The sequence below is a fragment of the Molossus molossus genome, unplaced genomic scaffold (assembly GCF_014108415.1).
Source record: "Molossus molossus isolate mMolMol1 unplaced genomic scaffold, mMolMol1.p scaffold_m16_p_17, whole genome shotgun sequence".
In the NCBI taxonomy this organism is placed as follows: domain Eukaryota; kingdom Metazoa; phylum Chordata; class Mammalia; order Chiroptera; family Molossidae; genus Molossus; species Molossus molossus.
The window spans coordinates 10419922-10447488 of NW_023425352.1; the positions used below are offsets into that span (position 1 = coordinate 10419922).

At 42.8% G+C, this 27567-nt stretch overlaps 1 long non-coding RNA gene across 2 annotated transcripts; it reads right to left on the minus strand.

The window, feature by feature from the left end:
• Positions 1 to 27567, minus strand: LOC118632333. 2 transcript variants are annotated; one of them, XR_004960001.1, is made up of 6 exons: positions 27022 to 27567; positions 25945 to 26047; positions 24140 to 24252; positions 17123 to 17291; positions 15164 to 15272; positions 1 to 473 (listed from the first exon to the last, which is right to left on the minus strand). It is a non-coding gene; the product is annotated as an uncharacterized LOC118632333 (long non-coding RNA). The 2 variants fall into 2 exon arrangements; XR_004960002.1 differs by lacking the exon at positions 25945 to 26047.

Here is a 27567-nt window from a genome sequence, read left to right on the forward strand (position 1 = left end):
TACCTGTCTGTCCTCTGGGCTCCCATTCTATCATATGCATGTTTGATTCACCGAATTATGATTTGTTTGTTCATGTGTCCACCTCTCTCCGGAGACCTGGAGCTCTCAATGGAGGGAAACTGGGCCTTGCTCATTTCTGGAAGCCTAGTGTGAACGTTCCAGTTACTTATTACTACCTAACAAACCACCCCAACACTTACGCACTTCAAACAACATCCGTTTCACCCCCGTGACTTTCTGAGTCAGGAATTTAGGTGGGACTCAGCTTGGCAATTCTTCGGTTGCACACAGCCTCACCTGGGGTGACTCGGCGGTATTTAGCTGGCAACTGGACTGGTCTGGAGGTCCAAGATGACTTCTCGCATAGCTGGTGTCTTAGTGGGACAGCTGAAGTCGGGGCGCAGCTGGGCCTCTCTCTAGCCTCAGAGCCTCTCCACAGGACAGTCACGTTTCTTATGCAGCCGATCAGGACTCTAAAAGCAAATGGTTCAAGAAGACATAGGCTAAAACTGAAAGGCTTCTTACGACCTGCCATTAGCAGTCCCAGAATATTACTTCAGCTGCATCCTGTGAGTCGAGGAAATCACTAAGAACAACTCAGATTCGAGGAGAAGGGAATTAGTTTCCACTCCTTGGTGAGGGGGCAGCATGCATGGACAGGAAGGGGAGAAACTGGTGATGGTCCTCCTCAGAGATCATCTACCACAGTGTAGGACAGTAATTGCTCAATACACATTAATGGACAAATTAATTAATGTGAAGACAGATTAGCCCTACTGAGTTCACACAGTTGATGTAATGGTTAAATAAAAATAAAGCACATGGAAAGTGCTTTTGAAACTATCAAATGCTGCAAAGAGGTAAAGGGTTTCTGTTAGGAGAAAACATTTAAGCTTCTTCTGGTTTATAAGTGAATGTTTGCAGGGTTCCCTCCTGGCTGACCCCTCCCACATGCAGATTCATGCCAGACACCACTAGTCAATCACAGCTCTTGCCCACTGATGCTGGACATGGTCTCAGAATTCTTTTCAATACAACACTCCAGTCATCTACTACTAATTGATCAAAGTTGACATAGGAATTGAAACCCATTGGATATCTTTGTTCCTGCCTAAATTCCTATTGCTAAACCATCCCCCAAATGCCCGGGCTCTTTGTTTCTTAAAACATACACACAAACTGCTTCCCAGGGAGCTGACCTGTGACACAGCCCAATGGGGATGAAAGGCTTTCGCTCAGGAATCAACAATGATGCCACACCACACTGTAAATATCCCAGGGAGAGGTCAGGGGGACCCAAGGAGTTACAGAGGCTTCTTGGAGGAGGTGAGGATTAAGCTGAAATTAGGCTAAACCCTGAAAGACAGGGAGAATGATAATATTATTTGGCCATATAAAAGAATTAAGAACTGACACATGCTAGATCATGGGTAAACCTTGGAAACATGCTAAGTGAAAGAAACCAGTCACAAAAGACAATATGTAGAATTCCATGCCTATGAAATGTCCAGAATAGAGATATCTACAAAGAAAAAAAGTGAATTCCTAGTTGCCTAAGTCTGATGGGGGTGGTGGGGCTGGGGGATTGGGAGGGGATAGCTAACGCGTATAGGGTTGGTTTCTTTTTAAGGTGATGAAAATGTTTGAAAATTAACTGAAAGATTACATGCATCTGTGAATGTACTAAATACCATTGAACTTACAATTTAAACAGATGAATTGTATTGTGTGTGAATTATATCTCAATAAAGATGTTTTTAAAAAGAATACAGGAAAATGTGGATGGTTTAACAGAAGGATAAGAGGATTGCAGACGGGTAAACACAACGGCAGAAGTGCAGAGACCTAGGTGAGTGTGTGTGTGTGGGTGTGTGTACGTGTGTGTGTGTGTATGCACATGTGTGTGTGTAGAGGTGTGATAGGAAGTAAAAAACAACATAGGTGGTGGCTAGAAGCCTGTCCAAGCCGAGAGGACGTTTATTCAGGAAGCTTTGGAAGTAACGAGATGAAACGGGGCTTCAGGCTGATAAATCTGGGTGGATAAGATGGTGGCCATAGAAACCCAACTGTTAATTAAAACATGTAGTCACTGTACACTTTGCTTTTGATCAATGTGACGCACCTGTTCCATTTTAAATCCTAGTGCTGATGACTCTACCCAGCCCGGGAAGAGGTTCAGTCATCAGGCGTAGATCAGTACTGACATCCAGTGGTCACAGAGAATTCACTGCCTGAAACCCTCCACTTCTCTCTCCCCAGAATCCCATGGGTGCTCACCCAGAGAAAGGAAGAGTGACGGAAGATGAGAGCTACCAATGGGTGCTATTAACTTTGGAGAACTGTGTGACTTGCAGCCAGATGCCAAGTAACCTAGGCCAGTTTGCAAGATACCCGTGGGTGATATGAATGCTGACCCCAGGGTCAAAGGGGAAAAGGGGGGCCATCATCGACAATGTGTTAAGACTAAAAAGAATAAAACACAAAGTGGCCACAAGGCTTTCTAGAAAACACTTTAAGTTAGAAACTCTGATTCAACACCTGCTGCTTTTGGGTCACCTTGAGCAAGTCCCTGAAGTTCTCTGTGCTCTGGTTTCCTCATCTTTGGCGGAGGCTGAGCCAGCCTCACAGGGCTGTGGCAAATGTCAAATGGGAAGGAATGCAAGGTGTTCTGTAAGCTGCCAAGTTCTGTACAGCTGGGGCTGCTAGGATGAGGTGGTGATGGACAGGGCAGGGCAAAGAGGGGCTGGTGAGAGGTACTAGAAAGCACTATGACCCTGGGGACTTGGCCAGATGACAAAGAACATTTCCAATTTTCAATTCCACTCATGTTTTGGAGACCCAGCCTTGGACTGCCAGGGTAACCTCATCAGGAAAGGGAATTTATGCATTTTCCTCTAGATGGAAGTTTCTAAGATAAACATTAGGGAGTAACTACAAGGGCCATCTAACTTCAAAAATTATATATCAAAAGGGTTTAAAAAATAGAAACATAACCCAAAGGAAAAATATAAGGCACCATTCATTCTTATATCAAAGGGATCTATTGTTACTATTAGTTGGACCAGTAGACTACACCCTTATTTATTTCCTTACAATGTTTATCTTGTGTTCCATTTGCATTTGACCCAGGGTTTTGCTCAGGAAGACTAGTCTTGCAAAGTGGTTGTAAATAAAATTATGAGATAACCAGAAATAACGAAATGATATGTGCATAGGAGAGAAAAGGTAGAGAGGTGAATTTGGAGGCTCAAAGACCACATTTCTGACTCTTTCCATTTGTGCCACCAGGTTTCATAAATTACTAGAATGAAACTTTAAGAAGTTTAGTCTAGCCTCCCTTGTTGAACTTAATTTAAAAGAAATAACAAATTCTCTTATGCTTCCTAAAGGTATCAGAGGGCATTGAACCCAAAGAAATATTACACTGCTTTTTCCAGCTTTCCACATATCTTTCAAGAAAAACAAAATCTGCTCTAGCTAGTTTAACCATAGAGAGGTTTATTATGGTTTACAGAATTACATGAAGGACTAGGAAAAAAGTACAATTTCCAGTCACACAGCAGAACTATGCCGCAAGGGAGCAGCTGACTCCGACCAGCAGGAAGCTACCTGCTGAACTGGAAAGCTCCAATCCAGACCAGCAATTGGTGCTCTGCCCCTGACCCTACAAACTGACTAACTGGATATTGAAACTTCTTTTAACACTGCACCAAGAGAGCTGAATCCCTCCTTAGCTATGCTTGTCAGCACAAGCAGGAGCAGAGCACTGTCTGCTTCACATTTCCCTTCCAAATCTCACCTAAGGGTGTCTGACTGGCTAAATGTAAAGCACACTGAGAATCCTAGCTGCAAGAGAGTCTGAGAAACGTAATTTTTCAGTTTTTGGCTACTGTAGTATGGAAGGGAGATCAGAAGGAGTGTGATGAATGGTTAACACCAATCCACAATGCCCACTACAATAGTACATTTTAATTTCATTCTAGAGTTGTATTAATTTCATTTTTATCTTTTTTTAATTACAAAAGTAATACATACTCATTGTCAAAGATAACAAACAAAACAGAAATAAAGTAAAAAGTGAAAGTGCCCTGCCCCATCCCATTCTCTAAAGGGAATCACTGGTTGCAGTCCTATCAGTGATTTTTTAACATTTCTGGGGATCAGGGGGGATACTACTCTGTAATTTGTTTTGTCACTTGAACATACATTCTGGACATCTTTTTATTAGAAAAGATGTGATTCTAATTCATGTTTTTAAAAAAGCTGATGAGTGTCTCATAAGAGAGGTACCCTACCAATGGACATTAAGGCTGCCTCTAATAATTCCTTATTATGCTGAAGGAACAGCTTTTCCAGCATTTGGAAAGGTCAGGTTTCCAGAAGTGAAAAAACCTGTACCATATTTTGAAGCTGTATCTTCCTAATCACTACACAGGGCACTTGACTGAGTTTAGCTGGCTGAAATTTAAAACTAAAACAATTAGCCCTGACCGGTTTGGCTCAGCGGTTAGAGCGTCCGCCTGCGGTCCGGAGAGACCCGGGTTCGGTTCCCGCTAAGGGCATGTACCTTGGTTGCAGTTTGTCCCCGGCCCTGGTTGGTCATGCGGGTGGCAGCCACTCGATGTGTCCCTTTCACATTGATGTTTCCCTCTCTCTCTCTTCCTCTCTCTCCCTCCCACTCTGTCTGTACAAGAAAATGGAAAAATGTCCTCGGGTGAGGATAAAAAATAAAATAAAAAATAAAAAAAAATAAAAATAAAAAAATTAGCCTTAACTCTAAGATGTTGATTCAGCAAACATAACTTGAGCCTTAGTTGTCAGCATGGGGGTTCATAAACATGGTCCCCCATTCCTATCCCCAAAGGGCTTGCCCTCTGCCAAAGACAGGCCTGTGCACAACCCAGTGAGGTGAAGTGCAGAAGGTGAGAACTGGAGAGAGGGCATGGCTTTGACCCTAATGAGCAATAGAGTTGGGAGTGTCAGAGAGCTAAGGTTAAGAATTCTGTGCTGCCACATGGGAATCTGGGGGTCAGGAAGAAGGTTGGGTCACATATCATCTGCTAGGTCCCCAGATGGCCACCTAGGACATATGATATGACATCTCTTGGCAAAGTGCCTGCAGATCACTCCAAAGTATATTTCTTCAGTTATTTTTAAAAGCTTCATTTCAGCTTGTCTGTACCATCTCAGCCAGTCCCAACCTAAATCATATAACACGGTGGCCTCGGAAACAAGGGTGGCAGTGGACATGTGCTGCTATGTCCATCACATCCTGTCCCTGCTTCTCTCACCAACAGGATTCTATTTTCCTTTAGAGAATTCTCTCTCCATTATCTGCCACAGAATCCAGATAGAATCGCCTCCCTCCTCCCTGCAACGTAACCACCTTCCCGGGACAGGAGTAGATTAAAGCATGGGATTCTGATGCTTCAAGGAAGAGTCAACCCAGCACTTGTGCAAAATCTCAGGTGAAAATATCCTCTCTTTCTCTGAAGGTCTGAAATTGAGGCACATTGCTACCATAAAGGGAAGGCTGAGCTTGAAGATTCTGGGGTCATTCTGTGAACCATGAAAAAGGCAGAGTAGAGAGAGTTTAAAAAATGACTTCAAAGACATCGTTAGAGCCTGGATCAAACATTACCTGAGGTACATTTTCTCTAAACTTCTAAATTACATTAGCCATTAACTCTACTTTATTGTATAAACCAGTTTAAGTTGGAGTTTTTGCATATTATCCACAGGGCCATTTCCATTAATAGCCTCTAAAAACAGCCTAAACACACCCGTACCACTGCGCTAGCCACTGCCCCAGAACTTGCTCCTGCTGGCCTCTCACTGAGAGCTCTCTGAATGTATGTCCTGGAAAGTTAGCTCAGACTGGCTTAGATGCAAAGGAGAATCATATTGGCAGGAAGAACAAGAGGAATCAGAAGGAGGGCCTCCAATAGTTCAGGATTCTCTCTCTCAGCCTCTGGCTTCATTCCCCAAACCTGCTCCCTCCACGAGGTTGGAGCATTGGCTGTCCTCAGCTCTGGTCTTACATATGCACAGTGCCTACCCAAGAGGAAAAGGGTCATTCCTCCAGCTCAAAGGACAAAATCCCTCAGATCAACTCTGATTATCCCAGTGGGGGTCACACATACATCCTGGAACAAGTCACGGCAGCCAGAGGACTGAGGTGCCACAACTGGCCCTGTTTTTTGTTTGAATTTTTGGTGGGAGACAGGATCTACTGCTATGGCCCTAGACCCAATTCAGTGGAATAAGGAAGGTGTGGTTCCTTGAAAAAGGGAAGCAAAGCTGAGAAAGAGAGTAAAGCTGACAAGTCACAATAAAAATGTCCACAGCATCTCGTGGCTGGTGTGCAGATCAGTGACAATGGGTATAGGAGAGCTCCCATAAAACGGCTTGCTACACAATGTTTGCTGTCATTTGTGGACAGAGAGTCGCTGCTAAAGCTAAGAGGTCAAGTGGTGGGGCAACTAACCCAGGACTTAAAGGCAGGCATGATTGGTATGCAACCAGTATTGTGACCTGGGGTGAGTCACACAACCAGTCCACATCCAGTCCTATTAGGATTAAATGGTGTAATGTGCCTAGCATGCATTATAGGAGAATTGTAAAGCCTAATTATGAGAGTCCTTTCCAAAGATGTCAGCAGTTGGAAACTCCACATGTCAGGCCCTGGACTGAGTGGGGCCCAACTGTCCAAGAGAAAAACTGATGGCAAATCAGCCTTGATCTGGAAGAGTTTCAAGATTATTATCTATAGCAAAGACATGCCAAAGGAAGGAAGTGAAGGAACGCCAGCCCGGGAGTGCACTTCTGCCCTACTCAAACCACTGTTCAGTGAATGCACCCAATCCCTCTCTATTCCAGTTTGGGACCTGATCGTTCTGATTTCCACGTTGCCTCTTCAATTGCTTTCATAGTGCTAAGAGGTTCGTCCTCTTCAAAAAGGGACACAAAACCAAATCCTCCCACTTCCAGCATTATTAAGCAGTAAGACAGAAATGGGCTGACAGACCTCAGGTCCCTGCCCACGCCTGTCCATCTGTGGCTTTGGCATGGCAATTTCTCTACAGTCCCAACACTGCCCTCAAACCTGAGCATCCCCCTGCTTTCTCCTCATGCAACCAGAACACCAGGCAGCAGGCAGCCTAATGAGCTGGAGAATGAACTTGGCTGGAGAGGATGTGGCTCTGTGGTCTTGTGACCCACGGGAGGAAACTTCTGGCCTACAGATGCGGCACTGCGCGAAGCCCAGCTGTAGTTCTCCGCCACCCCCAGAAGACTCCGGCCGCTTCTCACCAGCTCCCTTACTGCAGCCGGCTGCCTGAATGAGGGGAGACAGAAGACCCGGGAAGGGCAGTGTGCAAAAAGATGCACAGATCAGCCCAACTTAGGAGATGGCAGAGAGCAGTTCAGAGGCTGGCCGTGGTCCCTCAGCCCCAAGTTAGAGCTGTGGCCCAGAAGGCACAGTGCCTTCCCCGTGAGGCCTGGAGGGCAGGGCTCAGGACCACAGAGGGTTTATCACCCCTGGACCAGAACAAGCCTCTCATTTGTAGGCAGTGGACTTCCGGATGAGGAGGAGAAGCTGGTAGGGTTAGAGCAACAAGCACTCAGGCAGCCCAGAGGACCACTTGTCTGCTCCCTCTGCTCCTGAGAGCAGTGGGGACCCCAAGAACAACAGGCACAAAATCAAGAGCAGTTGGTCATAGTGGCTGCAGCCCCACACTTGTTCTCTCTCCACACCCCTCCCTTTAGTAAAAGGCAACTCTCCTGATTAATTTCTGGTTGCCTGTCATTGTTCCTGACTTGTCATCAATCTCAAGGTGTGCCAGTGCTCTATATTTACCTGGTGCTTGCTGAGGCCTGCTGAGTTGGCAATCCTATTAGCACGATATTTTTCTCATTGTGTTTGTGAAATGAAATAAAATAAAAAAGGTCCTGTCTCCAGAGAGTTCTTCCTGCCCCATTTCCCAGAACACTGTCAGGTTCTCGGGAGATCATGAGGTCTTTTCACGGAGCTTGGGGCAAGGGTGCTTCTCTGCCTTTGGTGCTGAGAAGGGAGAAGGGAGAAGGCCTGGGAGGAGGCATTGCTGGCTCCTCCAGCCAGGGGCAGGCAGATAAAAGTCCTCCCTGCCTTTAATGAAGACAAGGTCGTGGTGAGGGTAGAGGAAGAGATCCCTGATAGACAAAGTGAAGGAGTCATGCAGCTGAGATCATGGCTAAGAGGCTGGGGTGCAGGACACAGAGTTCAAGGCAGGGAGGTAGGTTCCAGCCCAGTTCTGTCCTTCCTACCTGATGACTTTGAGCAAGTAACGTAACCTCTCTCTGAGTCTCACTTTCTTTATTTGCAAAGTAGAGAGAACAATCCCTGCCTCATATGGTGACCATAAGGATTAAATGAAATCTCATACTTTTAATTCCTTGGCACCAGGCCCAGTGTAGAGACGGCATACAAAAAATATTTTGGTCATTCCTTTTAGACATTACATCCTATAGCGCTGTATATTAGAGCATGGCTTCTGGTGATGCAGGGAGATGAGGGGGCTTTTTCCCGGGTCCTCTGGAGGGAAAATAAAGGTTTAGGAAAGGCTTCGAGAGCCTGAAGCACACGTATGATTAATGAGATGAGAGGCAGTAAGCTCTCCTGAAACTGCTCCAAGGAGGTGATTTATTGCTGAGAAGCAAAGGTACTCCAGCTCCACTAACTGTGAAAGACACAAGAGCATTTGCCTGGGTAACAGACCTCAGCCCTGCACTCACCATGCCCCACAGGAACTGTTTTTATCAGGAGGCCATTCTTCGCTGGGCTTCTTTGTGGCTGAGTGTTCTGTCACTGTGGGCATGGGCTATGTGCAAAATGACATAGCCCTTGATTCATGCCATAGTGAAAGGCTCAGAAGAGCATTAAGTTATTTTCATAGAAAGGAAAATCCTTCTGCAAACCCCTACTTGTATGAAAATCTTGGGACATCCCTGCAATGGAATATTATACAGTCAGCAAAAATGCTTGCATGGAAAAAAGCCTGTGAAAAATGCAGGGTACAAAGTTGTGGATACTGTATGATATAAGCTATGTTGAAATGCATTTTAAAATGTTTAAGATAAAAATACACCTTCTTGTCTACCAGCAATAGATGATGAAGGCTTTTTTGTCCTCATCCTACTTTTCTGTTTTACTAGTTTTTTAATGAGCATGTATCTTTATAATAATAATGACAAGAAGGAGGAGGAAAGAGAGGAGATAAAGAACTTTTAAAGGCCTTTCAAGCCTCCATGAATTGCTGGTTGGTTCCTATAATAAATCATACTTTCCCTCTCAGAATACCAACAAGTCATTGGGGAGGGGATTGGGGAAGGGAAGGAAACAGCGCCATGGTGACAAGTCCATGGGCATCAGACTAGAATTCCCAGGACTGCAGAGTACTGACAATCCAGGGAATTACACACCCTCGTGTGGCCTTTCTCAGAGAGAAAAAGAAAAAAACTCAATGAAGACAGTGGTCTTCTACGGCAATCTTATACAGAAGTTTAATGCATAAAACAGGTTGCAAAGGAACCAGACGGCTTATTAGAAGGGAGGGAAAGAGGTATGCAGAGCCTTAGCCACAGCCCCCTCCCAGCCCCCCAGTTCCCCAACCCAGTCCATGGGGTCCTTCTTTTGATCTCTCTGCCTAAAAAGGAAACACAGCTTGAAGCCCTTGTAATATTCAACTGGCCCATGTGGGGAACAGAGAAGCTGATGGTGGGGAAGTGGGGAGGATTCTATTTCTAAGTTATTGGGAAATATATTTTTGCTGAAAATCCATTTCCATTTAAGTAGCTCTATCCAGCTCTGTTTTAGAAACTAGCAATAAGGATACTTTTACCAAACAAATATGTCCTCTGGTAAGAGTATACGTTTGATTTGTGAATACATTTAAGTGTTTGATTTATCTAGTTGCTACGTGGACCCTACAATTTACAAGATTGCATAAAGCCGTGAGTACTAGCAGTTGATTCAGGCTAATAAGAAGTTATTTGTTCCTATTAAGTTCTGTGCTCAGCTTCCAGCAGGGGTGGGGGAGGGGAGGATACTTTTTTAGATTCATTTCTACCAAATTGTCTTCTGGAAGAACAGATTGCTGTGGGTCTAGTTTTTGTGTGTGTGTGTGGGGGGGGGGGGGTTGTTTGTTTTTTTGGTTGTTGTTCTTTTTAATAAATGTGGGTTGTGTATTTTTAGAACTAGTTTGCAAATGTGATCTAACATTTTAAAGGCATGTGTCTTTTCTGCATTTTGATTATTTAACTTGTCTCCGGGCCTTTCTGAGATCTAGATCCTGGTGACTGGGAAGGTCTCGGCAGCCTTCAAACACATCTGCCATCTGGTCTGTGCAGCCACTGGGCGCTGAGTGTTTCCTTTCTTCTGTTTTTACAGAGAGGCAGCCAGAGGCAGCAGGCAGCCTTCCTAAAACATGCTGGTGTGAACGGGTGTGTATGTGGGCAGGTGTGCTCTACAGGTCACTGTGAGTGCACTTTGGGACTGTCACGTGCTGTGGCGGCCCAGCTCAGAGGAACGGAAAGAAAGGGTCTATACAGGTGCCAGCCAGCCTTTCCTGTTGCCAACAGACAACAAACAGTTCTGCTGGGCCCCTGGGCCCAAGAGCAGAGACTAGGAAGTAAAAGCACAGGCTCTGGAAGAAGGCTGCCTTCTCTGTCCACTGCTTGCTGGGTGGCCTTGGGCAAGTTTGCGCCTCCTTGCGGCTGTGCTCACCCAGAACACGGAGATCAACCTCGGAGCCTGTTGTGAAGACATTTTACATAATCCCATTGGCACTGTGATTATGTAAGAAAAATAATGCCCATAACTTTTAGAGATATAGTACTTACGAAGTACATAAAGATGTAATACCCTGTGATCTGGGGTTTGCTTTAAAATAATGAAGCAGAAATAAAGTGGAGATGATTTCATTTGCATCAGATTCGAGAACAGGTAAACTAATCTCTGGTGATAAAACTGAGAATGAAAATGAAATTAATGAAAAGAAATCAGAAATGAAAGGTGAGACAGAGCACCAGAGAATGTTCTGGGGTACTAAATGTTCTATAACTTGACTGGAGTGATGATTAGTTACACGGGTGTAAATATTTGGCAAAGCTCATTGGCCTAAGGATGGTTCAGAAAAATAATAATAATGTGTGTATACGTGTGGGATGCATGATAAAGCAAACGTGGTAATTTGTTAATATTTGGTGAATCTCACTGAAGCGTATATGGGAATTTTTTGTACTATTTTTGCAACATCTGTAAGTATGAAATTATTTCAAAATCACAAAGGTTTAAAAACTCATCAAACTTTACACTTAAGATCCGTGCACTGTACTGTATGTAAATTATATGCCAAAGTAAACATTAAAAGGGGCGGGGGTGAGGAAGCATACGTAGCAAAATCTTGATAAACACTGGCTCTGAGTGATAGGTGTATGGAGGTTCATATACTATTCTTTCTAGTTTTGTGTATGTTCAACTATTTTTATAACGCAAAAAAAATTTTTTAAAGTTAAGACTACAAAAATATCCATCAAGTTCCTGGTCGTGTGGCCACCACAGGGTGGCTTCCTGCTCTGAGAATGGTCTCATCTGGGGCGCCCTGCACCTTCTCTCTCGGGGGATCAGGGAATTACATACATGTGTCAGCCTGCTGATGCTGGCATTACCTGTGACCATGCTTGACCAGAAATGCACACCAAGCTGGTTTTCTCTGTCCTTCAACTACAGCAGGGTGAAACAAATAGCCAGACAACATTGGGGATAAGTGCCCTTTCCAAATGTTCATTCAGGTGAATCTCTGCCTGGATGTCTTCCACCGGCAGAAGCTACACTCAAAGCAGCTGTAGCCACAGAAGGCCACAAGGAAAAGTCATGGAGGGCAAAGACAGATATGTAAATGCTGTGTAGGACAAGCAGGAACCACTCGAGATCTAATTTCACTTTTGCAAAGTAAACATTTGCCTTGGCCTAGGCAAAGGGAAAAAGTGAGGGCTGATGATCTCTGAGGTGAAGCAAACACAGCTCTTAAGAAAGTCTCGGTTTTAATGGGGATGATGGCCTCTTGTTCTCAAGGGCTGAACAGGAGCACTGACCCAGGATGATGGAGACCTGGGTGCTTTTCCCATCTGCATCACTAAGGATCCTTGTGACCTTGATGAGTCACCTCCTCCCTGGGCCTCTATCCTCCACCCACGAGTGAAGGTTTGGACCAAAGGAACCCTCCAGCTTTCTGATTCTTTAAAACAAATATTGAGCCTTAGTTGGGAGGAACTCCAGGTCAAGGAGTAGCCTTAAGTGCTTTCTGAGCCCAAGCAGGAGACAGACAAGGACACAGGTGAGACAGTAACTGCAGGAAAGATGGCCAAATCTTTCAAATTGTCTAAAGTGGAAATCTAGATTCTTGTGGCCTATCTCCTGATTTCCAAGAGACAGTAATTCATTCAAAAATTTTTATAAATGCTATGGGAGCCTAACAAAAATATTTATGAACAGAATTAAGTCCCTGGGCTGCCAGAATGCACCTTTTGTGTGATGCCATAGCCTCCTGGCTGGGGGCTAGACTGGAGGTCTCTGATCTTTCAACATTTGGGTTTTGTGATGCCCTAAGTCCTAGAGAGCTCCAACTCAAGGCTGAGGGTGAATTTAATGACAACGACTTTAAACATTTTTTTTTACCATACCTGACAGTAAAATAGTCATTTTACAGTGGTACACATACATATATAAAACTGTAAGAAAAGATTCACAAAATAAAACTTACTCCTACCACAAGCAGTTGCCCTCTATTTTCTATTCTATTTTATTCTACTTCTTCTTTTTTTATTTAATGCTGATGGGAACCCATTAAACTGACTTTATAGGTCATGTTGGAGAAACATTGCTTTAAGTTCACATTTACTCAATTTTCCCTCTACCTTATGAGGTAGAAATCATTATCATTTCCATTTTACAGACTAGAAAATGAATCTCAAGCTTCGTACAAGAGATCCAATATTCTTTCTTTTATTCTTTTAATCAAGAAAGGCAAGATTGAGAGGAATTAGAAGACTCCAAAGGGCAAGGTCAGAGAGGAAAAGTTCCAGAGGCAAAGCAATCAAGGAGGACCTTGGGGAGAACAGACACATCAAGCAGGAGGATTAAGGCTACATGCTGTGGGGCATGCAAGTGGTCACCCCTTGCCTCTCCTGTGAAATCTGCAGTGAAATCTACATGGCAGTCCATGCCCTGGGTGTGTGGCTTCTTTAAGGAGAAGCCAGGTTTGTCACGCAGGTGACCCCACTACAGACTCAAAGGAAATGATATAGTTGCTAATGCCTAGGTCACATTCATGAACTTGAAATTCCAGCTCCAGACGGTAGAAGTGGGTGATTGGCAGTCATAGTGGGGGTGGGGGTGGGGGATGGATTGAATGAGTAGGACTCAAATCCCGATCCATTTCACCATCAAGGCTGGGCTGTGAAACCTCATCACTCAACTGTACTACCTTTTAGTTTATTATTAATGAACTGACAAAAATGCTATGTCTTCTCCATAGGCAGTGATCACAGCACACAAGAGACAGAAGCTCAGTCTAGGGATGTCAGTGGGGAAGATTTAGTTAGACCAATGAATTTTGCTCCTACTTGGCTAGTCAGCTAAGCCTAGTGGTACTGTTTCTAATCAAGCTTTGCAGCCATCTGGGCTGGGGTAGGGAGCCTGGCAACACCCTCTATAGCCCAGCACAATCCAGCATGGCCCAGCATAGCCTAGCCTTCACTTGTAGTACATTTGACTGTATTCTAAAATGGTTGAATTTATCTCTATCTTTGTCTCTTTTCCTTGTCTCCTCTACCTCCAGATTCCTGGAGAAAAGTCAGTGGAGGTGCATGTCTGTTTACAAAGCCCAGAGGCAACGATTTCAAGCATTTGCACTGGGTGGCTTTCTGCTTTCTCTAAAGTATGTGGTACCGCACAGTTGCTGGATAATGTTTAAAGCCAATGAGTCTTAGATTAGTATCGCAAAAGTCAATTAACAAGGCAATTTCTTCCCTTGGTTTGTATTTGTATATTATTAATGAATTACGAGGCCTCCTGGTGTGGTAAATTAGTCTAGGTAACTGGGGAGCAGAGTACAAATATTTTTTCCCTTAATGGCCCCAAATGTTTATCTCATACAGAGAAAGCTATATACAAGCCCAGGGAGGCCTCCCTGTTCCAGCAGCTGAGGAAGCACACGAGCAGCTCTGATAAATATTGATGTTTGTTTATCCAAAGGCCACAGACCATGCTGGCAAGCTGCCATCCCCTCCCACCCTCCTGTAGCCTTAACTGGCAGGACTCATTATGCAAGAAGGAGATACAGGAACCTCAACTGCCTTTGCTGAATGATGTTCAGCCTTTGTTTCCTGAACACACACACACACTAGGGGAACCAGATGTCCTGACCTACAAGGGTCAGGCACAGGACAAACAAACAAACAATAAAAACACCTACGTCCTATATAGAATCACATGGAAAGAGTACAAAGAGAATGGTGATGGGAAGATCTCTGCCGCATTGGAATGACTAGCTTAGGGATGTGTGAATGCTGCCCCAAAGTGCTGCATTGTCACAAGATCTATGCCTTAAGAAATAAATTGTGCTACATATAAATATCAGAGCATTAACATGGAGATATTTATAAGCATCCATTCGATAAGTCACAATTGAGCACCTACTAATGTACAAGGCAATGTGAACAATACCCTACACTTAATCTCATTCACCTACTTCTAAGCATGATTCAGCCTCAAAACATATTGGACTAAAGCAGAGTATAAATTAATAAGATCCATGTATTCATTCCTTTAATAAATCTGTATTGAATGCTTATCATGTAAATGCCAGGTGCTAGGCACACAACAAAAGCTGAAAAAGATACAGTCCCTTCAATAGCCCAGCAACCAGCTAGGGAGACAGACAGGTTGGCAAAGCATTATAAAGCAGGCCACAAGAAAGAGGGGCATCTGGCTCCAGGGACACACAGGAAGGAGAGGACCAGCAGGAATGGCCAAGAAAGTGTGCTGGGGAGAAGCTAAGTGCCCCCTACTCATGGCCTCTACTTTCCCCCACGTTGATTCCCACTCATGGAGTAAGAAACTTACGCTTCCAGGTGGCCTTCTCAGGAGGACTGGCAGACCTTAGGTGGGCACCTCTCAAGTTAGAAAATCTCAGAGGGACATCTCCCCATGCCCTAAGAATCCCATCTTCTCCCTTTAGAGACAAGAGAAAAGAAAACCAAATATCTACTCTTTTCATAATTAATTTTCTTTCTGACAAAATCTATCATTTTCTGTCTGCCCAGCCCCCATCCGACCGAGAGCTCCTTGAAACCCTCTAGAGGACACCAGAAGAGCCCGGGGAACACTCAACAAGGCCCCGGACTCCAGGAGCCCCTTCGAATGCTCTAGGGCAGTGGTTCCTAACCTTCCTGATGCCGCGACCCTTTCATACAGCTCCTCATGCTGTGGTGACCATAAAATTATTTTCATTGCTACTTCATAACTGTAATTTTGCTACTGTTATGAATCGCCATTGGAAATATGTGTTTTCCAATGGTCTTAGGCAACCCCTGTGAAAGGGTCGTTTGACCCCCAAAGGGGTCGCTATCCACAGGTTGAGAACTGCTGCTCTAGGGAGAGCAACGGCTCAGAGATCTGGTGGGAAACCGCACGCAGCTTCCTGTATCTACAGATAGCAAAAAAGCAGAGCATAACTGCCTGGCATCTCATCCTTCACCGAGTCTATGGGCCTGCATGTGTGTGTCTCTAATTTACATTTTATGGGTTTCTGCCCTGGCCAGTTTGGCTCAGCGGTTAGAGCGTCGGCCTGCGGTCCGGGGAGACCCGGGTTCGGTTCCCGCTAAGGGCATGTACTTCGGTTGCAGTTTGTCCCCGGCCCTGGTTGGTCATGCGGGTGGCAGCCACTCGATGTGTCCCTTCACGTCGATGTTTCTCTCTCTCTCTCCCTTCCCCTCTCTCCCTCCCACTCTATCTGTACAAAAAATGGAAAAATATCCTCGGGTGAGGATTAAAAACAAAACAAATAAACAAAAATACATTTTATGGGTTTCTACCTGGACGGCATAATGAATATCTAGATGTATGTATGCAATATTCCCTTTGCCTCCCACTGCTGCCGGCTTCATCTAATTAGACACCTCCTCACCCTTCAGATCTCCGGGAACTCTGCCTTTCCCAGGGAAGCCTTCCCTGACCCGTCGGGCTAATTGTTGACTTACTCACTCTTACTATGCCAGGCACCTTTCCTCCATGACCTTTGTTATAGCTTGCAATTATGCATCCATTTTGCATTATTTTATTTCTGCCTGCCTGTCCCACAGCCATACGCTCCCTGCAGGATCCACAGAGTCCAGCTTATTGCCCTCAGTAATCCTAGCTCTAGCCCAAGGCCCAGCGTTTAGTATGCACTCAACAAATTCTCCTAGATTATAGAATAAAGTTCAAGGAATGGAACTCCTCTCTTGTTTTACTACAGCCCTGCCTGGCTTGGATTTCTGTTTGGTTTGAGGCTTTGCTTTGTTCAAAGGCATCACAGCCAAAGGTCCTCCTTCAACCTCCAAACATTTCCTGTGCCACATGGCCTAAAGAAGCCCTTCAAAGGCAGCATGAAACTAAGTAAACAAACAAATAAATAAATAGCAGGTATTTTTACAAATTAAGATCTAAGTCCAAAAAAAAGAGCCAACTATTTTTTCCAAGAGTAGCACAAATTTGTTGTTCCAGAAGACTGTAATAGACAAAAATCAATAATGTTTTTGTTCCAGTGGATGAGCTTCATGTTTAGAACAGGAAGAGAATCTAATGGACGGCTTTTCACCTGCTTTTCGCCCTCAATAATATGATGCGGTTACGCCTGAGAGGAGTTTGACGAGACAGACGGGTAGAAGGCTAAGGACGTTGTCTAATGCTGGAAGGACGTTTGGAAAGGTCAGATTCTCCCCGACCTGTCAAATTGGTGAATAGATGGACGTTGTCTGAATTCAAACTATCTTTGGCATTCAAGTAGAAACCTTCAAGGATAACTGCCAGTAGCCTACTCACCCCCAAACTAAGCCTCCTCACCCCCACCTCCGGGCAAGAGTTGAGGGATTCTCTGTCCCTGGAATTTGCAATCAAGCCCCAGAGCCATTTGTTGGTCTCTTATGCACTCGAAATGCGATGTGAAGACAGGTCAGATTGGCCACATGCATGAAGACCATAGAGAGCCATGCTGCAGACAGAGACAGAAGATGACAAGAAGGGAAAGGTCAAGTGTCCACAAATGAGAGCACCACCATACTCCCAACTTTCTAGGCCTCGTCCTTGTCCCTTGAGGCCAGCCTAAATCTCCTGTCCTTGGAATCCATGATATCCCCTCATGTTGTTCAAGAAAATGCCCCTTCCACCTCTCTTGTTGCCAACATTAGTTTAAGTACATTTTTGTTTCTGATGTATTAGTTTTCTCTGGCTCCTGTTGCAAATGACCACAAACTCAGTGGCTTAGAACAGCAGAACTTTATTCTCTCACAGTTCTGGAAACCAGAAGTCTGAAAGCAAGGTATCAGTAGGACCATCCTTCCACCAAGTGTCTCGGAAAGAATCTTTCTTTGCTTCTTCCATGCATTCCTTGGTTAGTGGCTGCTTTATTCCAATCTCTGCCCCCTTCACATGACCTTCTCTCTTCCTGTGTCTTCTTCTCTTCCATCTCTTCCAAGGACACTTGTCATTGGATTTAGGACCCATCTGGTTAATTCAGGATGTCATCTCAATATCTTTAACTTAATTACATCTGCAAAGACCCTTTTTCCTAATGAGGTCACTTTTATAGGTACTGGGGTTTAGAACTTTTAGGGGCCACCATTCAAGTCATTATACCTTGCAAGTATACTAAGCTCTTAAAACAAATTCACCAAATATTCCTGATTAGCCTTGCAAACTATGGGTGACCAGCTGATGCACAGTCCACAGCACAAACTATTTATAGATTCTAAAAAGTAGATAAATAAATAAAGCCATTTGCATTTGTGGGAAAAGTGTTTCATGGCATTTTGTTTTTGATATTCTGGGATGGAGTCAAGCCTGGTCTATCATGTCTGAAGTCGCTGTCTTCTCTAGTCTCCTTTGAATTTGTATTCATGATAATAGAGTTATATGGCTACTTTGGTGTTTTGACCACTTGCTACGTTATCAAGAATTCTACTTGGCTCTTTACAAGGCATATCACATCGAATCTTCACAACAATCTTTTGAGGCCAGAATTATTATCCCCAGGAGTCAAACTCAAGTTGTTCGGGTACCAAGTTGGTGTTTTTCACCACCAGGAAGACCTTTTTGATGATCTGGTACATTTGAGGGCTATGAATATAAAAAGGAAAAAGAGGACCTAACATGAGTAGTACCCACTATGTGTCAAGCATTGCACTTGGTGCTTCACATTTGTTATCTCATTTAACCTCCTCCATGAGAGAGATGGTACAGAAATTAGTAGAAAGTGATCACGCTAGCCTGGGCTGCCTATGAACATAACCTGGTAAAGTCAGTGGGACAAAGTCCCAGCTGTTCCTGTTCATCAGAGCCAATGGGGGCCAGCCCCTACAGATCTACTCGGAGTAACTCAAAGAAACATTATGCAAGCAGACACATGTGTCTGGCAGAATGACAGTTGTAAACTGAAAATGAGAAAGTACTTCCTGAATTAGGATACTCTTCTTACTAGAGAAGCTGCAATGTCACCTCCCAAATTATGGGCCTGAATGGGAACTGAAGAGAGGCAGCCTCCAAGGAAAGCCTTAAAGTGAAGACTTCTCTCAGCTTGTGTCTATTCTTAATGACTTTCTACCCCAACCCTAGGAAATCCTCACTCTAGTCTTATACTTTCTTCTTCCTCCCTTTTACCAATGCTCTCTTTCCCTTCCTCTATCCTTGAGAGGCAAGGACACACAGCTCAGATAAAGATCACAATTGACTGTTCCACTTTATTCTTCTTCATGTAGCTCCACTCACAGTCACCCATGTCACGTACCAGGACATCATTCTTAGCTACCCTCTGTCCCAGAACCATCAGTCATCCAATCCTGGCTACCAATCCACCCCCTCCATGACTTCCTCTCAACCCTAACCTTCATTGCCTTGGATCAGGTCCCAGTATCTTTTTCCTGAACTCAATCAGGTCTCCCTGCCTCCATTAGCTCTTGATTTGATCACGTTGTTCCTTTGCTTTCACCTCTGTGACACCTGCCTACCCCCCATTAACCTACAGCGGTGGTTTTCAAAATGTATCTGGAGGAACCTCAGCTTAATAAGTCTTGGTGAGGTTTTAATGGGCCCAGTAAAAAATCCTGCTGAGTTTTGAACAAATTGAGAGAGACAGGATCCTGATCGACAGAAATGAAAATATCACCTTTATGACTAAGAAGTAATATTGGAGGACGTGGCTTAGCTCTGGCCAAATAGCCTGAAAACACTTCCCTGTAAACCACAGATGCCCTAAGCAGTGCAAACATTCCTCCTTCTTGAGAGTGGTTGTTCTCGGAGAGGAGGTTTTTCAGGTACGGATAAAGGAGTGTGAATTTATGTGCAAACCCAGGGATTAGACTCTTATAAAAGTTGTCAGCATTTCCCAAAGCGTGTTCCATGGAAGATTAACCTTGAAAATAGATGATCTGGGAAGAAAGTGTTCCATGGTCAAATCCCTGTAGAGAAAACAACACACCATGTTCTCCCTTGAGAATCATAATGCAAATGAGGATATTAGAGGTTCCATGGTCTGCAGTAAGGACTGACTTTACTTATCAGAGGCTAGCCCATTGTTTCCTCAAATTATTTGACTTAAAAAAAAAAAAATCGCTGGGAGTGGTGAGTCTCTTTGTATTTCCATGTGAGGGCAACTCCATGAGAGTAAGGCCGCTGGCCCCTCTCTTCCCCCATGGGAGGAGGGGAGGGAGTTTAGCTCAAGTCCTTTCTCCCTCTCTCTTCAACTTGGGTGTTCCTAAGAGGACCTTTGTTCTTTTTTGTTGAATCTAATAAATTGTAGCTCTAAAGTCTCTTCTGAAATTTTGTTGTTTTGATAGAATGAGCAGTTAGGAATGCTGTAATAAAAAAGTGTAGGACTAAAGTAGAGGGTAATAAGAGAAGTATTGATTTCACAAACTAAGTGCAATTTATTCAAACTTTATGTATGACCTCTGAACTCTAAACAAAGGCAAAATCATTTGTAGTGGCTTTGTGGTTAAAAGTAGTATGAAGTCATTTGAAGGATCCTTGGCATAGTTGAGACATGTGGGAGAGTTTCAAAGTAGAAGATTCCTAACTTTCATATTACATTGGAAGTATGTGTCAGTTTTGTTTATTAGAATACATGAATGGAGTAGTAAATGTTGTGGTAGGAAACTGTTCTTGGCCAAAGACAATTTGGCTCCTCTTCTTTAAGAAAGGGATCCACCCAAACCCCACCCCCAGATACCTTTGGGATAACTGAAGAACATGGAAGAAGAAAAATCCGCTTAGCTAAGCAATTCTGTGGAAAGGACCATATACTCATCAATCTAGAGTCTTAATTACTCTTACTCTGATGGGAATGACTATAAAAAGGCATGTGGTCTAAATTGGGCAGGATCAATGTTCTTAGCCAGCTCTTGAATTGTCTTCAGTCCAAAGACATTTTTATCTGAGCCAGGAAGTAAGGTGGTAAGGGCAAAACATCTGAAACTCTTGAGCATCTTCCACCTATTGATTCAAAGGTATCAGAGGATGTAACGAGCCCAAGTGTGGTTTGAGGAAAGTAGCTTTCACACAACTGAGAACAGAATTTGCTAGGGGTTGGATGAGCATCTAGGTTAATTTCTTTTTTCTTTTTTTTTCCTTGCCTGAGTATATTTTTTCGTTTTTATCTTCGGGCAGAGAAAGAGGGAGAAAAAGAGAGAGAGAGAGAAACATCAGTGTGAGAGGGACACGTCGACTGGTTGCCTCCTGCATGACCCTGACCAGGGCTGGGGACGAACCGCAACCTTGGTACGTGCCCTTGGCTAGAACTGAACCTAGGTCCATGGGCCAACGCTCTACTGCTGAGCCAAACCAGCCAGGGCTAGGTCAATTTCTATAGAATTTCAGGGAGAGAGAAGTTTTGACAACCATTGGCTTATTTGACCCATGCATTCAGGTCCTCAAATGGATTTCTTTTAAATATGTATGTATAAAACTTGACAAGGCTCTTAATAAATCAAAACCTTTCAATGAATCCAATAATTGTCAAAGCTCCTCTTCAGTTAGTATAAAAGAACATGCCCACAAATGTGCTTTCCAGGGTTAATAGTTGTAAAATTTTAGTTACTCTTCTACCCATAGTTTACATATACTGTATCCAAATCATTTGACACACTGAATTTCTGGGTCTGAAGTGATAAGGACAGATAAGATGTAGTCCCTGCCTTCAAGAAGCACAGTCTAGTTGGAATGATAGGCATATTAGCAAATTTAAGTACCCTGTGGAGTGACAGTCAAGGACAAAAGTACGTGGCAAGAACAATGGGGTCCAAGGAAGGGGTGCCTGGAAGAGAGGATAAAGAGTCTGTAAGAATAAAGGGGCAGTCTGACAGGAAGGCAAGGGAACTTCATTATAAAAGAACTGCTTATGAAAAGTCCTGAGTTTAGAGTCCAGAAATAAACTCTTACATTTATGCTCAACTGGTTTTTGAAAGGGTACAAGACAATTCAGTGAGGGAAAGAATAATCTTTTCAACAAACGGTCTGGGACAACTGGATAGCTACATGAAAATGAATGAAGATAGATCCCTACCTCACACCATACACAAAATTAATTTAAGATGGATTCGACCTAAGTGTAAGAACTAAAATTATAAAGTTCCTAGAAGAAAATACAGGTGTGATCTTGGATTAGGCAATGGTTTCTAAGGTATGACACCAAAAGAACAAGCACACAAAGAAAAACTAGATAACTTTGACTTCATCAAAATTTTAAAACTTTGAAAGGAAAAATTTAAACTTTGCACTTCAAAGAACACTGTCAAGATAGTGAAAAGACAACTCACAGAATGGGAGAAAATATTTGCAAATCATACATGTGAGAATGGACTTGAATTCAGAAATATAAAGAACAAATTAATAATAAAAGACAAATAGCCCAATTTTAAAATGGGCAAAGGATTTGAACAGATATTTCAAAAAGATCATTATACATTAGGGAAAATCATATCAAAACCACAATGAGCCCTGACTGGTGTGGCTCAGTCGGGTGAGCATGTCCTATTCACCAAAAGGTCGCCGGTTTGTTTCCCCGTCAGGGCACATTACCCAGGTTGCAGGTTTGATCCCGGTCGGCAGGCAACTGATCAATGTTTCTTTCTCTCTCTCTATCTTTCTACCCTTCTCCCTTCCTCTGCCTCTAAAATAAAAATAAAAATAAACATATATTTTAAAAAACACAATGAAACACTACCATGTGCCCATAAGGATGGCTAAAATCAAGACACAAGTCATGGTGAACAAATGGAGAAATAGGAACCCTCATAACTGCTGCTGGGAATGTAAAATGGTGAAACTGCTTTGAAAAATAGTCTAGCAGTTCCTCAAAAGGATAGACACAGAGCTACCATATGACCTAGCAATGGTACTCATAGATATATATATCCAAGAGAAATAAAAACATATGTCCACACAAAAACTTTTACACAAATGTTCATAGCAGCATTATTCATCACAGCAAAAAAGTGGAAAAACCTAAATGTCTAACAACTAATAAATGCATAAAAAAAAAATTGTATATCCATACAATGGAATATTATTTGGCCATAAAAAAAGAATGAAATTCTGATATGTGCTGTAACATGAATAACTCTTGAAAGCATTATGCTAAGTTCAAGAAGCCAATCACACACACAAAATCACATAGTATATGATTCCTTTTATTTGAAATATCTAGATTAAGCAAATACAGAGTCAGAGTGATTCGTGATTGCCTGGGGCTAGGGTGTGAGGAAATGGGGAGAGACTGCTAATAGGTGTTGAAAATGTTCTAAAATTAGATTGTGCAGATGGCAACACAACTCTGAATATACTAATCAACTGTATACTTTAAATGGGTGAATTTTAAGGTATGTGAAAAATATCTCAATAAAGCTATTAAAAATCTCATTAATCATAAAGATATTGACAAAACATATAGTGTCAGTGTCTTTATAGCATTCAACATGTTCCTCATAAGCTACAGTTAATCCTTGAACAATGAGGAGGTTAATGGTGTCGACCGCTATGCAGGCAAAAATTCATGGATAACTTTTGATTCCTCAAAAACTTAACTACTAATAGCCTGCTATTGACCAGACGCCTTACCAATAACATAAACAGTTAACATATTTTGTATGTTACATATATTTTACACTATATGCTTACAATAAAGTAAGCTAGAGAAAAGAAAATGTGAAGAAAATCATAAAAAAAGAGAAAATACATTTACAGTAATGTACGTATTTATTGGAAAAAATCCGCATATAAGTGGACCCCCGCAGTTCAAACCCATATTGTTCAAGGGTCAACGATACTCAAGGACCTCTTGGCACTTTTTCAACTTGTAGTAATAACCTTGTATATTTGTTGAAATTTGAAAGTAAACTAAAGCAAGTCAACATTTTGTAATTAGAGGAAAGAAGTACTTCAAAATTCAGTGGTCAGATTTTTACCCAATAGGAAATGGTAGTCAGAAAGTATTGCTTTACAACATCTTATAACCTAACCTAAAATTTTAACACATACTATTAACTATTTGCACAGTGTTGTTAATAAGACTTCCTTGTCTCTGGGAGAAACCTGAAGAGTAAGCAGAAGAAAGATGCTCAGGGGTCCTACCGAATTTTTGCTAATGTTCATTATTTGGCTCCTCTGGTTATGGGATAGAAGAAACAAAGAACTGGTGTGTCATGGTGGTCACCAGGTCAGAATCTGGACACAGAAGAACCTAGCTTGGAATACTGTCCCTGCCACTTAGTAGCTGTGTGACTTTATACAAGCTGCATAGCCTCTCTGTGCCTCCATTTCCTCCTTGTAAAATGGGAATTCTATACATACCTTTGTTTTTGTTTGAAGGTTTGTCCCGTAGTAGGGTGTCCAATTAATAGTACCTTTATTTTAAGAAGTCTTTTAGTAGGCACTTATGAGCAATATGTCTTGGTAATTTTTTCCTGATTTAAAAAAAAAAAATAGTGTTGGCATTTTCTACACATTACTATCTTATCCTTCTTTCATTAGTTCTGTTTTATTTTGCTGTGTTTATTATTACGTTACTTGTCAAAGTACTTCCTTGAAATTCTGCTATCAATCAGGAAAGAAAGAATTAAAACATTTGCTTGCTAAGTATTTTGTTCCCTAATTGTGGGTCTATTGTTGCATATAGAGTGCAATCTGAACAAAAGATGGAAAAATGTCCTCGGGTGAGGATAAAAAAAAAAAATAATAATAAGTTGCACAGAATATATAAATCATAAAATATGCCTTTATGTTATTACTAATCCAAATATTTCTGGGCCATTAATAGCACATGTACAATAATAATTAAATTCAGTTGTCTTTGATATTTTGGCAACTGTCAGTCATTTAAAACTAATTTTCCAATTTTTAAAAATAAATTTGTCATTATAAAGCCATATTTGTCAATGTAAAAGGAAAAGACAAATTCAATTTAATGGCTTGATCCATAATTTTTATACATTTTGACCATTTTTTACTCTTGAATGCTCATTTAACAGACAGATCCAGAGGACTACTTCTTTCCTCCTTCCACCTTTCTTCCACGCCCACCTCCTTTCTTTTAGTAAGCACTACTACAATACACTAAGCACTATGCTAGGCACTGAACAAAACAGACAGGGCCTTGTGCATATGGAAATTATTATCTAGTGGGGAGACAGACAGCAAATCAACATGAAATACTGAAAATCACAACTATGACACAAATAACATGAAGAAGAGGTAGAGTGTACTACGAAAGCATATTAGGGGAATCTGGCCCAGTCTCAGAGTATCAGGGAATACTTCCCTGAGAAAACAACATCTGAGCAGTAATCTGGGTGGTAGTAGGGGTTAAGTATACACAGGTTCAGGAGAATATGCCAGGCTGAGAGCCCTGTGAGGGGAGGGCGCCTGTAGGTTGGAGCATGAAGGTTCTGATTGGAGGCCAGTGAGGCTGGATATATGAATGGAGGGCAAGGTTCCAGACCTTCCAGATGAGGAAGTGGTCAAATTATGGCCCACTGCCTATTTTCATAAATAAAGTTTTATTGGAGCATAGCCACACTCATTTGTTTACTTATTGCCTTTGGCTGCTGCTTTAGGCTACAACGGCAGGGTTGAGTAGTTAAGATATAGATCTTATGGCCCACAAAACCTAAAATTTTTACTCTGTCCTTTACAGAAAAAAATCTGCAGACCCCTGATCCAGACCAGGTCTTGTAGGCCTGTTAAGGATTGTGTCCTTTATCCTCACAGCCATGGGAAGCCATCGAAGTGTTTTAAAGGGGACAGGAAATAAAAAGGACCTGATTTTCATGAAAACATTCAGGAGCCAAATATATACTCACATTACGGGATTTCCAGGGCCACGCCCTCCAAAGACCTCCTTTAAGGAAATTGGCATTAATCTCTGCAGAAATGGGTTCTAAGTCCTCTCTTGCCTGTGGCAGAGTCCCTATCAGTTTCTTCCTACCTAAGCCCCTTGTATTAGCCAGACTCCTTTGGGAGCAAGTGATAGACAGAATCCAAGCCTTCTATACAGCAAGAAGGGAATATATTGGTTCACATAGCTGGGAAGGGCAGTGGGGAAGTTCTGAGAAGAGCAACAGAAAACAGAGCCTGCAGCACTTGAACCAGGGACTCACCATCTGCAGAACCATCTCTCCATTTGCTTTTCATCTTTGCTTGACTCTGCCTAGCTTCCTGCACAAATAAGCATTTTCCATCGAGCAACTCCAGAATCACATTCTCCCAATGTGATTATTGGAAGAAGTAGAAGCAGAAGGAAGAGAGAGCAGGAGAGAGTTTACTTCCAATCGTCTGCATATTCTTCTCGAGTTTGGATTCTAATGGGCCCTGCTTGAGTCCCATGTCCACCCTCTCTGGAACAATCAGTGTCAAAAGAGATTTAATATAAATTGGCCAGACATGGATCACATGACTATCCTGGAGGCCAGGGCACAGGGCCTGGAAATGAGAACCCTGAGAGCACAATCTAGAAGGGGAAGTTCCCAAAAGGAAGGAATGCTAGGCAGATCAAAAATAAATAAGTAAATCAAAACAATAGAATAGGCCTGCTGTATCTGCCAGGCTGGAACCCACAAGCTTTGTAGGGAAAGCCACCTCTGCTCTCATGACCAGTCCTGGAACAGCCTGCAACACATAAGGCTGGACACCGGGAGGCTGATCAGCTATCGCTGAAGTGACTAGGCACAAAAGTCCAGCAGGAGCCCTCTACTGAGTGGCTGCAAGCTTACCAATCAGACCTTCTGTTTTGGAAATAGAAATGCCAGGTCAGCAAAAAAGGAGGGCTGTTTGCACTCAGATTGATGTTGCCAGCAATACTTAGAAATGTGTCCAGGTTTCCGTGTAGCTCACTCTAAATCCCAGGGTATAAATAGAAATCCACACAGTAACCCCCCTTGGCTGAAGGAAAGCCAGGCTTGTCTTTTCTCCTAAGGAATTTGCCTGTCTTGGTCAGTACAACCCGATGCTCTGGAAATTTCTTCCTCTATCTTTTAAAGAACTGTTCATGTCATTTAATTTCACACAGAAAGAAATGAACTACTCTTCTGGCAAAGAATATTACAGTCAACATAAAGATTCACTCTTTGGAAAGGGATTTTAAACACTTTGCTACGTGGCCAGAGGAGATTTAATCACAAGACTCTCTGGGGAGGACGCTGAAGTGAAAGAGAAGCACAATAGAAATAATAACCTACCGGTAGCTGGACAAGAGTTGTAGGTTCAAGTCCTTGCTGGGGATCATGAGCAAGTCATTTCTTTCTTTCTTCCAGAAAATGAAGTTTCAAAATCATGTATTCATTCTACAAAGCTGTGTAGCTGGAGCAAGAGGCATGTGTGGCTGAAGAGTGAATGAGGTGGAAAGTGGCAGGTGAGGCCCCAGAGGTAACAGGGGCTGGTCATTTGGATTTTACCTTGCTTGAGCGTGGGAACTATATTCATTTCTTGTGTCTGCTATAACCAATCACCACAAACGTAGGGGCTTAAACAACACAGATTTAATTTCTTCTAGTTCTGGAAGTCCAAAGCCCAATCTCCAGCAGCACTCATTGGACTGAAATCAAGGTGTGTTGGCAGGGCTGCGTTCCTTTCTGGGGGCTCTAGGGGAACTAGTTCTTTGCTGACTCCAGCTTCTAGAGGCTGCCCACATTTCTTGCTCCTAGCCCCCTTCCATCTTCAAAGTCAGCAATCCTAGCTTGAGTCTTTCTCACAACTTATCGTTCTGACCTTCCCTTCTGCTTCTC